General features: G+C 35.4%; 1 protein-coding gene and 1 long non-coding RNA gene across 5 annotated transcripts in view; one reads left to right on the top strand and one right to left on the bottom strand.

Moving 5' to 3' along the window:
• LOC134204370 (uncharacterized) overlaps nt 1-12775 on the bottom strand; it is a 56217-nt gene that overhangs the window by 25358 nt on the left and 18084 nt on the right. The gene's annotated exons all lie outside the window — the stretch shown is intronic.
• On the top strand, nt 10610-12155 carry LOC134204373 (uncharacterized). Its single transcript, XR_009977858.1, has 3 exons — nt 10610-11210; nt 11273-11798; nt 11874-12155. It is a non-coding gene; the product is annotated as an uncharacterized LOC134204373 (long non-coding RNA).

Here is a 12775-nt window from a genome sequence, read left to right as displayed (position 1 = left end):
GCTTAGTATTTCTGTAACGGTAACGTACGATCCAACCTTGAATTCAGTGCCTTTTAATTTAATAGTGTCGGTACATTTTACTTCTTCAATTTTAACTGGATATGGTGATAAAATATTACTGAAATATTCCTTTGATTCAAAATTGAAAAGTACTAACTTGGCTTCGGAAGGATGATGGAAAAATGTTTTCTTGTACAAGTCATTACTAAATCGAAGTGCTGCTTTAACACATAGCGTAAAACAAATGTTCTGACGAGATGTCACTAGTCGTGCATAATCTTTAAACCCTTTATGCTTCGCCTCGTATCGAAAGTTCATCATTTTGCTAACACTGCCACTTATATTAATTACTGAGCCATAGTGACATACAAAATGTTGTTTAGGCTTATCATGCCTCTTCTTAATTTGGCAGGTTCGTGGCACGATTTTTACACTGCGCAATCCGTTGCGCTTGACCCTAAAGGGAGTTTCTTTTAAAACAGTGTCCTAACCCAAAATCTGGGCAGATAGGATCACTAATCACAAAACGATGTGGTTCCGAAGAACGCTAACTACGAACAGAACGTTTATTACAGAGTCCAAATGTGTTTTATATTACAAGCTATGTGTTGCTACATTTTCGCGTCATTGCGCATATACAAAGTGGTTTAATTTTGCTTACACTGGTTAAACGTGAGGGTATTGATCCGTGTGACAAATATAATTTATTGAGCATGGGAGAGTCGATGTGCTTGCTCTGCACAAGCATTGAAATAAGTAATTTAATCCGAACGCTTGGGGTGAAATTGCTAAGTTATGAGTTTTGTCAATCGTTAATACAATGTATATGACACCTCCCCTTTTTACAAAAAAAAATAATTGAAGTGAAATGAAATTATTTTATTTTTGACAAAATTTTGGCAATTCTTCGATTTTTTTTCTCTTTTCTTTTTTTTTGTTTTTGCGAGTTTATTCTTTATGCTTTTACAATTCTATTTTTATGAATTACTGTTTGTTTGTTTGTGTTTTCATTAACAATAGTACAATTTGGGCTGTTGATTTCTTTTACAATATATGGGCCTAGATAGAATGGGTCTAATTTTTTACGATTTTCGTTTGTAATATAAATGTGGTCACCGATTCTCAGATCTATTGGATTAATTTTCTCGTTTACTACTTTTTGTCTACTTTCTTTTCGCTCTAGCAAATTGTCTCTAGCTAATTTGTTTGTTATATTCAGTTTAAATTTTAATTCGTTGTAATATTCCTCAAGGTTATAAATCGGCTCATGGTTTGACGTTTTCGAAAATCAATTGGTAAATTTGCTTTATGTCCAAATACTAATTCAAACGGTGTAAAACTGTGCTCGATATGGGGTGTTGTGTTGTAGCTGAATGTATAAAATTGAATCCAATCATCCCAGTCATCTTTGTGATCATTGGTAAAACATCGCAGATACTCGTTCAAGCATCTATGATTTCTTTCCAATGCTCCAATTGTCTGTGGGTGATACGCTGTTGAAAATTTTTGTTTTATAGATAAAAGTTGGCAAATTTGATCAAGGACTTCGTTGTTATACTCTGTGCCTTGATCTGTTCTAAATTCCAAAATATTTCCGTAAATCAGAATAAAATGTTCGACAAGCGCCTTCGCTATTATTGCTGCTTCTTTTGTAGGTATTGGAATACAAACCACGTATTTGGTTAGATTGCATTGTAGTGTTAGAATATACCGGTTACCGTTTCTCGTTCTTATGAACGGTCCAACTGTATCCGCTGAAAGAACTTCGAAAGGTTTTGATGGTGTGGTAGTAATAACTTGATTTTCTTTAGTATGTCGGTGAACTTTATTGATTTTGCACATATTGCAAGACTTGACAAAATTTGCAACATCTGCTTTCATGTTTCTCCATTTGTATACTTCTCTTATTTTCAAATACATTCTGTGCTGTCCAATATGACCTGACGTCGGGGTCATATGGAAATTCTGAAGAACTTCTTTGATTTTTTCCTGTGTTGTCAGTAGTTTTGGAGGATTGAATAATATTATTTCGCATTTGGAAATGGCTCTGTTAGCGATTTCCTTGAATGTACTAGCGCTGATTTCTTTGAAAAGTTTATCTTCGAGTGAAATGGCCAATTTATCTCTTCTATATTTTATTAAAATCTCTTCAATTTTCAGAAGAGCATACTCTAGCGCATGACTTCCGTTATTCAGAGTAATTTCAATACTTCCCAATATTTTTGTATAATTATGGCTGTATACATTAAATCTTACTTGGTTTCGGTGCACTTCGCAACCAAGCTTAAGGATTTTCTGGTCTCAGAGGGATTTTCAGTTTGCCAAGCATTAAGGTGATCAATCTTATTACTTGGTTCTTCTGATTTTAGTTTACTATTTGATTGTGAACTGTGTTGTTTTCTTGCCATTGCCCTAGTGTTGACTGTTAAAACTGATAATTTTTTTCAGTTCATCTGAATTTGAAGGAATGCGCGAAAGTGCGTCTGCTCCTACATTACTTTTGCCTGAAACATATTCAATTTCAAAATCGAACTCTGCTAAATCTAAGCGCATTCGTGTTAATTTGCTAGTAGGATTCTTCATGCCGAATAGATATACTAGTGGCTTATGATCCGTACGAACTATAAACTTTTTCCCGTGTAAATAACTTTAAAATGATTGATGGCCCAATGTATGGCCGTTAGCTCTTTTCAATTGTTGGTTTGTTACTTTCACTTTTGTAGCTTTTGCTTGCGTAGGCGATTGGTAAATCATGGTTGTCATGTTGTTGTGAAAGAATGGCTCCACACGCTACGTTAGAAGCATCCGTAGTAAGGATAAATTCTTTCGTAAAGTCTGGGTAACGCAAAATTGTCGGAGATATCAGTAATCGTTTTAATTTCTCAAAACTGTTTTGATGTAAATGTGTCCAAGCAAATTTTACACCCTTTTTCAATAAATTGTTCAAGGGCTTTGCTATATTCGCAAAATTTGGCACAAACTTTCTGTAATAATTACAGAAAGCGACGAATCGTCGTATTTCATCCGCATTTGTAGGTACTGGGAAATCTTTGATGACTTGGAATTTGCTATTGTCTGGTAAAATCCCTTTATCTGTAATACGATGTCCTAGATAAAGAACTTCTCTTCGAAAATTTTTTTTCAGGGTTGAGCTTGAGATTATAGTACCTCAAGCGCTCGAAAACTTTTTGTAAATTGTTCAGATGATGATTTACTGAACAACCTATAATAATTATATCGTCAATATATATAAAGGCACAATCAGGATATAATCCTGCCATCGCGATGTTCATCATTCGCTGGAAGCTATTAGGGCTAATGTTTAACCCGACAGGGAATCGCTTAAAATTGAAGTGTCCAGATGAAGTGGAAAAAGCTGTGCATTTTTGCTTCCGGATCCAATGGAATCTGGTGAAATCCAGACATTAGATCCAGTGTTGTAAAATATTTAGCATTTCCTAATTGATCAAGAATTGTATCAATTCTTGGCAATGGAAATTTATCTGCCAAGATTTTTATTCAACTGGCGAAAATCAACGACCAGTCTCCATTTTTTGCTATTGTTGTCCGATTTTTGGAACAAGTAAAATTGGACTATTATACAACGATACTGATGGTTCTATAATATCGTCCTTCAGCATCTTTTGAACTTGTTTTTATTTCATCATTTTGTGAATAAATATTCTTATAATTCGGGATATAAACTGGAACGGGGTCCGTTAAGTGAATATTTTGAGTATAAAAATTGTTTGTGCTCAATTTCTCATCTGACATACAGAAGATGTCAGAATTTTGTTCGATTAATTTTTCAAACGTTTCTGTACAAAGTGGGGAACGTTTGAAAATCTATTTTAGAAAGCAATTTTTGGTTTCGTTCATTATTTAAATTAGGTTTCGTCGCGATTTGTTCATAATTACAAAGTTCGTCGACAACGGGTTGAAAGTTCTGTATTTGTGCTTGTTTGTCAGTTGTGTTGATAAATTTTATCATAGCATTCGTTGGAGATACTATTGTATTTCCACAAAATATTCCAGGTAAAATTTCCTGTGAAAATACTATAGAATCAGAAGTAACTTTGAAGTTTGGTATTCTGCGTACTACTTCACACCTCGGTGGGAGAATAATGGTGTTTTGGAAACTATCCTCGATTGGTATTGAAACAACATGATTTTTGGTAATTGAAATTTAATAGCCAATATTCATAGTCTATAGTACATCTGTGTTTGATAAGAAAATCCTGTCCCAAAATACCGTCTGTTGGTATTGGGAAATCATTACCAACTATCTGAAAATTATGACTTATTTGAAGACAGTCATTGAATCGTAAGTTAGTAGTAGTTTCGGCAATGGTTTCAGATATTCCATTGGTTATACCTGAGAGTTTATATTTAATATTTCTATCAATAGGTTGGTTAACAGATATTTTCCCACTTTTAAAAAGTGAAACGTCGGCTCCACTATCAATTATTAATGTACATTTTGAATTGGTCATATGTACATCTAAAGTAATAAAATTTACAGCGTTTACATTTGTTAAGTAAATTACGTTAGACGATGCGGGTTTACCTGCATCATATGTTGATCTAAAAATTATCGTTATTAATACTTTGTATATTACGTGAAAGATCCAGTTGATGAAAATTGGTTGGTACAGGAGGTGTATGAGATTGTGGTCCTGCATCTTGGGATATGGAATTTGGAATTGAGGTGTTATGAACACGTATTGCATCAGTTGTAAAGATTTGCCTTCGAGAATTTGTATGGTACCTTCCGCCACGTCCTCTATTTTGATAATAGTTATTCGTATTATGAGGAAAACTATTCCTGAATTGCAAATTATTTCCATGGTAGTTTGGTTGAGCGTTATACTGACCTCTTTTAAAGAAACGAGTTGTGTCGTTCCGGTTGCTATTGAAGCGGCCTTTGTAGTTATGTTGCGTTTGTCTGCTTTTGAATGTTAACAATTGAGCAGATTGACATGAAGTGTTTGCAGTATTTTCCAAAACCTTTTGCGTGGCTTCCTTCATGTCCTTAAATGTACCTGCTTTAAGAATGAGCTTTGTCTCAGCCGAACCAATACCATTAATTAAGGTATCTACTCCAGCTTTTGTTGACATTGCTGTTGATACGGTATCAGGAATTCCACTATTAAGGTAGACAGCCTTCAATTTTATGGTAAGTCTTTCCACCTCGTCGCAGAATTTTTCTGCAGTGTCTTTTTGCTTCACTGCCTTCAGCTTGGCCAAAATATTCTCCGGTGTGGTTTTATCCTCACATCTTGTTTTAACGTCAGCAATAATATCGTCAATCGTTGCCAATCTTTCGGGTAGACCCAATCTGGCTTTCCCCGTAAGACGTGTCTTCAAAAATCTTGCTGCTGTTGCTTGTTGGTTCGCCTCCGTTAGATCCTTCAAAAGATTTGCGGAATCCAAAAGCATCGATACTGTCAGCCGTTCCATCGTATGGCTGTACGATAGATGTAGCTACTTTTATGATCAAACGGCATTGTGACTTGTGGTTTAGTGTTTAATTGTTCAAATTTGAGTTTAAGAATATTTCGAATTTCAGATATTGAATTTCGAGATGCTTTAATTAAAAAGTTAATTCCGTATCCGGTATAGTATCTTCTTCTTCTAGTAACCCCTTTCAATTTGGTTATATAACTCGTTTGCGTAGTTTAATTTAGCCTGAAGAGTGGTAACTGTGAAATTTTATTAATGGACTTTTTAAATTATTTAGAAGAGTATGTTCAGTAAGCCAATGTCGTCTTGTAAAGTCGACATTGATAAATATTTCAGCTAGATTAAATATTATACATCAGCTATATTTGCGATAGATGCTGCTTTTCCCATGGCATACCCTTTACGCTGCCAGCGTTTCTTCAACGTTTTTTCAAGACTAAAATGAGTTGAATAAGTACAATTGCAAGGATTAGCCAAAGTTTAATTTCGTGACTATCATGGTAATTTTCATTTTGTTCTAGGTGTTCAACTATGTTAATATTATTTTCGCCTTTTGATCTACTTTTTGAATTTGGTTTCCCCATCGTAATATAAATGTACAATATTTAATACACAATAATTATAATAATAACAATAATAACACGATGTAATAGTTTGAGTACTTCACCTTACTGAATTTTCCAGAACCCCAGCTGCTGTATTTTCACTCCACTGGTCTCGGGCTGGTGTTTTTGGCATCTGCATTCTCTTCATCGCCTTGCTCGTCTGCTGTACAGATGATCTTCTGTTTCTTGGTATCTGCATTCTCGTTGTCGCGTTGCTCGTCTGCTGTACAGTTTGTCTTCCGAATCTTGGTATCTGCAGTTTCTTCATCACCCTCTCGCCTGCTGTACAGATTGTCTTGCAGATCTTCGCATCTGCATTCTCTTCATATCCTTTCTCGTGTATCGAACAGTTTGATTTTCACTTCACTATTTTTCTCGTGCATCGTAATGATCGTTCACGCATTTTACTAGCACTATACAATTATTTTGTATTGTTTTGCACATTTCACTAGCATTGTACGGATTGTCTTCCTCTCTTTTGTTGTGCACCGTGCCGATGGTTTTAAACCTCTGTGCTAGCACTTAAATACTGGCTGCAACGATTGCGACTCAATTCCACGCAAACCATCTCTTCAATTTCTTAATGGCTGTTTTTTCTTCATTCTCGGTAAACTGTTGCACTGCACTAACTCTGGCCGGTCGCCATATCATGCCTCTTCTTAATTTGGCAGGTTCGTGGCACGATTTTACACTGCGCAATCCGTTGCGCTTGACCCTAAAGGGAGTTTCTTTAAAACAGTGTCCTAACCCAAAATCTGGGCAGATAGGATCACTAATCACAAAACGATGTGGTTCCGAAGAACGCTAACTACGAACAGAACGTTTATTACAGAGTCCAAATGTGTTTTATATTACAAGCTATGTGTTGCTACATTTTCGCGTCATTGCGCATATACAAAGTGGTTTAATTTTGCTTACACTGGTTAAACGTGAGGTATTGATCCGTGTGACAAATATAATTTATTGAGCATGGGAGAGTCGATGTGCTTGCTCTGCACAAGCATTGAAATAAGTAATTTAATCCGAACGCTTGGGGTGAAATTGCTAAGTTATGAGTTTTGTCAATCGTTAATACAATGTATATGACAGGCTTAAGAGATTCATTAAATAACTTTTTGGTATTGTATGTGGTGCATTTTACAGAGATCATTTAATTCTTGTATGTCGTTTTCAGTAAAACTTGGTGAGAGAATTTTATCAGACAATTTTATCAAATTTTTACAAAACTCCCAAACTTCATCATGCTTAGGAATAAATGGACCCATTATCAATGGAAAATAGTGGACAAACGCTTTCATCTCACTAGCGGTTTGCTCTGATGACTACACTTTTTGCACTTCTGATTGGACAAATATGTTTCTGTAATGTCACCCATTCTCCTAAGTGATGAATCTAACGCAGTTCTGCTAAACATTGTTTTTTGCGCATTGAACTTGCTCAACGAGAGAACTCGTTTTCATAAATGAAATAACTCAATACAGCAGTGAGACCAATGCTACAAATCGCATTGCTGTAAAAATCATGCATTTGGTCTACACTTATGTTCGTAACTGCATGGAAAGATGGCAAATCATTGAAAACTGTACCACCCCTGAGGCCTGTTTCTGATGGTCTTTGGAGAGTTACATCTTCTTCGTAATTTTGTACCGTTCTACGAAACATACAATGTTCTTCAACATCACTTTGGCATTCTTCACGAGACCTTCGACAAAAGCGACAATAATAATTAGCATTAAATGACAAAAAATTCAGCATTTGATGTAGACCTAAATTATCACCCTGTAGTAGGACAAGTATAAATCTAACCTTCACCTGATTTCCATCAATTTCGAACATGATTCCTCGTTCTTCTATCTCTTTGAAGCGATGTACAATGTGCCCGAGTAACATGTTCTAACCTACTTCACTAATATCCACTTTCTTCATCATGCCTGCCACAAAAATGTTGTTAAGTTTGGAGCTATGTTGTTCAGGAATAGTAGGACAACTGTAGTATGTACCACAAATTACGTGCCGTTTGTTATGCGAGCTAAGAGGATCATTTATTTCAAAATCATCTGAATAGCATGATAGTGGCAATAATATGTCATCAGGATATTTCTGTGTAATGTTTTTCCATAGCTGTCTGTTTACAATGCTACTTATATCTTTGTTATTTTCGAGCTGATAAGTGTTTTCAATTGTGAGCTTAAGAATATCTGCGGTACTGAAGTATGATTTTAGCTGGAATTCTATATCCATCATTACAAGGTTACTTTTCATTTCGTCTTCGGGAAAGTCTAAGTTGTCTGTTGTTTTTTCTCCATGTACTTTAACTGTTAAGGGTGAACGAAAAATATTCAACTCTTCTAAATATTTGAAAAATTTGAAATCCGTTTCAATAAGATCAAATGGATTCTGGAGCTTTTGTATATATTTGTTTAATTCAAATTCAGTTTGAGGGTCCCTTGTTTCAAATGATAATAGTCCTTCAATCTTTTCAACAATGTTGCAATTGTCTTAACTTTTCTCTGTATGTGTTGAATATCATTTCGGGTCAAATTTGTTTCACTGTGGAGCTCTAACGTAAACTCTAAAGCTGCCTGTTCAATATCTCTCATGTTTTCTGAATATGATGTAATTTGTTATCCTTTATCTATACGATCAGTTGTTGCGTCTGGTGTAGTAAAATTTGCCAATGGTTATTCCAACATCAGCGGATGCGGATAAGTCTTCGCGAACAGTTTCTGTTGTTTTTCAGTCGTTTGATATTGACGATCAACGTGTCCTAGCACATGCCTTTAAACACATACCAATTGGATAGTATTTGGGATGGACTCGATAGTTCCTTGGGATCTTATGTAATATGGTTAGATGGTCAAAGTATACGTAAACATTCATGGCAGTGACTGTGCAGCCTTCAATCATACAGTGGAACATATTGTTATTGCGATAAGTATCGCTTGAGCTTGTTGATGGATTCATATTGTTCTGGTACAGCTAAATCATATATGAAAGAACAAATGAAATTCCATACCAGTCTACAAATTTTTGAATATTCTAATCCGAAAATTGAGCTGAGCTTTACTAAAACATCGATGGCTCTTTCTGCCGTATCAAGTACGTATACAATAGACTTATAATGTACTTCGTATCTGCCACTCAACGACGTGATATCTTTGCCTCTGAATACTAACTTTGGGACGGTTTTAAGACCTAGTGACTCGTACGCTGCATTAAAGTCGTTGATCTTCTGGGTCACTTGATGATCTGATTCCGCAAAAAGATGATGTCTTCCTGCGCTGATAGAATTGATGGCTTATATGTTTTGGTCACTTTAGTTGGTTTCAAAACATTATTCAGCAAAGAAGAACAGCCGAGATGGTCGAATCTAGAAATACATTTTAAAAATATTCAATTAGAGTTAAAACATTGTACAATATGGGTGCAACTACCTCTATCGGCGTCTGATGATTTGATGAAATCTAGCAGATTCGATGATACATTATCTTGAAGGGTTGATCGAGATACTTGAGGATCTTAGGTAAAAACTGATTCCATTTAGTGATACCATTGTCGTCACCTAATTTCAACAATTTGAAATCTATTTCAACCTATTTCAGGAGGACAATAAAATGTATTATATATAAATAATTAATATTCATTATTTTAAAATTATAAAATAATCATGCTAATAGTCTATTCAGATTACGCCATTTATTATATGATAGAGAGTAACTTTATCTGGCTTCGAGTAAAATGTTAACCACTATTTTAAAACATCCATCGAACGGTCGAGGAAATATATGCACCTGATTTTTTTTAAATGAATTGTTTGATTGTATCCATACTACCACAATAAGCATGCTATTAAATATAAGGAATGGAAATCCAAAAGAGCCTATCCAAAAGCTTGAGATTTATTGTTCTAATGGTTTGTTCAAATATAACGCAAAATTAAGTTTTAAGCATTTAAGTCTTTCGCACCCATTAAAGTTCTTGATAGTACATAATAAACTCCTGAACTCATAAACAATATTGATCAATCATTTTCGAATTGAAACATTTAAAAAAAACATTTCATTTTAATGTTAATTTATTCTCCAAGTAAAGCATCACTTAAAAAGAAAACTCATTATCTGGTAATTAAGTAATATCTAAGCCATATCCAAAACGCTAATTTATTCCTAAATGTAGACTTACTTATTAGAATTTAGAATGTGTTCCATGAATCGCTGGAAAAGTAAGTAAAATTTATTTCATAATGGAAAAGATATTCACTAAATTTATGTTATGATTGAAACCAGTCGACAGATGATTTTACTTCCTACGCCTCCTACGCCTATACGTTTGTTGCCTGGGTTGTATTTATTGTAAACTGACTAGTTGTGCTTTGAATTAAATTCTGAAATGTTTGGTTCATGGCCCGTCAATGGTCTGCCTCTGCTGCGATGTCCAGCTGGGTTGTACCATTGACGAATACATAGACCGAAATGTCCGGTACAAAGCCATCAGAAAATCGGGCACCATGTCTTCTTCTTCATTTTAAAGAAAATACCCCTCGTGGGTGACGAATTACATTATACATAAATATTTTACGAGCGCTGACTTACCCCTCTCGACGTTTTGACAGTTTGTCTGTTTGTTTTTCTCCCTCACCTTGCGTCGTCGTTTCGGTTTTGCATCGTATCGTTTTGTATCCGTTTTGTTTGTTTTGTTTTTTCGAAGGACAGTGCTCGTTCCGCGCCTTGTAGATCCGTTCTTGCACCTTGAAATAGTGATTCCTCTGGGATTAAACAAAACGGAGAATATTCAGATCCTCACGTGAGGAGGTTACTGATTGCAATCGTGTTTCCGCGCGTATCAGTGCGCTCAAATAATGCAGCAGATGCAGTTTCGAGGGAACAAGATCCAGCATCAAACTACTCGAGTACTGGATTTCATCATGCCGGCATTTATCACGCATCGGAATAGGTTGGAACTGCTGGAGTGCAGCATAGAATGTGAACATTTTTGAATGTCGAACACAACCAAACCGAGAAATTCTTTTTTGCGATGATGCCCGCTTGAAACGTTTACACTGCGCGAGGAATACGGGAGGAATCTATTGGCGAAATTTTGCGCAAGGGCAGCAACGATATCCGACATCAGGATAATTTTCTGGTAAGTTCGTAAAAAAAACGTTCCTCTTTTGTAAATGATGACTGTTTTTGTTTTTCGTACAGAACAATCCCGACTGGAAAGAAGTCATACTTGGCGAGTATTGCTATTCGGTGGCCATGATTTTTGAAACCGACCGCTGATCAAGCCGAAAGGTACCGTTGGTAAATGTGGGAAAACAACAAACAACAAATCGCCACCGTCTTCCGTAGCAATGCGTGCAACACCCTGATTGCAACACCGGCGTAAATGAAGTGGTTCTTTTTGAGCGCTACGACATCAGCAAAAATCCTATCAAACTTGTGCAGTTCATGCGTAGGATCGAACGGCAGTGGGCTGATATTGGTACCCGAGGGAAAAAAGCACCATACCCCGATGTTTTGGCTTCCAAGGATAAGACGAACCAGTAGTATAAAATCAGTTGTGCGAGTTTCTCAAGAAAAGCCTCGCAATGCGATTCTGGTCGATTGCGGTCACTCGGTGTTGCAAGTATTAGTCTATTTTCTTATGAAGAAAAGCTACAGCAGCCTGGCGAATCACATCAAAGACGGATTTCAGATGAAGTTTTACCGATCCCTGATCAAGCAAATGGTAAGGCTTAATTATTTCAATATGCATTATTTCAATTATTCCTTTTTTTTCTCTATTTCATTCTACAAAACTTAGATTGAGAGAGCTAAGGTACGGACGAGCTCGCGGACGAAGTAACGGATGCTCACCAACAGCATTAAACTGTTGCTAAACATCAATTGCTACATGAACGAAATTGACCGTCGCTCAACGATGCAACGTATCAATTCGGAAGCGAGTTTTTCTAGCGAGTTGAAGTCACCGTGGAAAAATCTACTGGCCGATTCCAGTTTAGCTGACCGAGCCGATATCAAGAAAAAATCAATATACGTTATCATGTATGTTAGTAATAAAACCCAAAAATTTATGAAAATAAAATTAAATAATTAAATGGGAACAAAAAATAATCAATTTTGAATGTGAAGAATTTGATTTGGGCGAACTGAAATTGAAAAGGCACATGTTAATTTGAAAATGACGCAAGCTGTTATTTTGACAATACTAATAGATGATTTCAATGTAAAATAAACATTTCATTTTGAGAGGAAAATTTTGTTTCGAAAGTTTAGCTCTTGTCAAAGTGCTTTTCGAAGTGACATTTTTGTTTTGGTAGATTTAACAGTCCTATACTTTCTACTAAAAATCACTAACTAATTTTCTCAAGTTTACCAACGTTTTTTCATTTTTACCAATGATTTTTTTTTGTTTGCGTACACTAATAAAAATCCAAATGTACAATTTATTGGGATAAATCTTATATGTTTTATTAGATATCATGAGCATTATTTTTATATGTGTAAAAATAAATGTCATAACAAAGCAGTTATCTTTTATGAAATTATTCATAACGCATATAAGCGTTACACATTTTATATATGTTTGTGCCGATATACAAAATATGTTTGTTTTCTATAGTTGTGAATCTATCCACCGATTTGTTCAACTTTTAGTTAAATTTGATATTCCGATGGTTATTTTCCCATCGTGGTTAAAATTTT

This window comes from Armigeres subalbatus, unplaced genomic scaffold (genome assembly GCF_024139115.2).
Source record: "Armigeres subalbatus isolate Guangzhou_Male unplaced genomic scaffold, GZ_Asu_2 Contig555, whole genome shotgun sequence".
Taxonomy (NCBI): domain Eukaryota; kingdom Metazoa; phylum Arthropoda; class Insecta; order Diptera; family Culicidae; genus Armigeres; species Armigeres subalbatus.
Note: the sequence above shows the minus strand (reverse complement) of the source record. Positions and strands in the feature narration are given on the sequence as shown.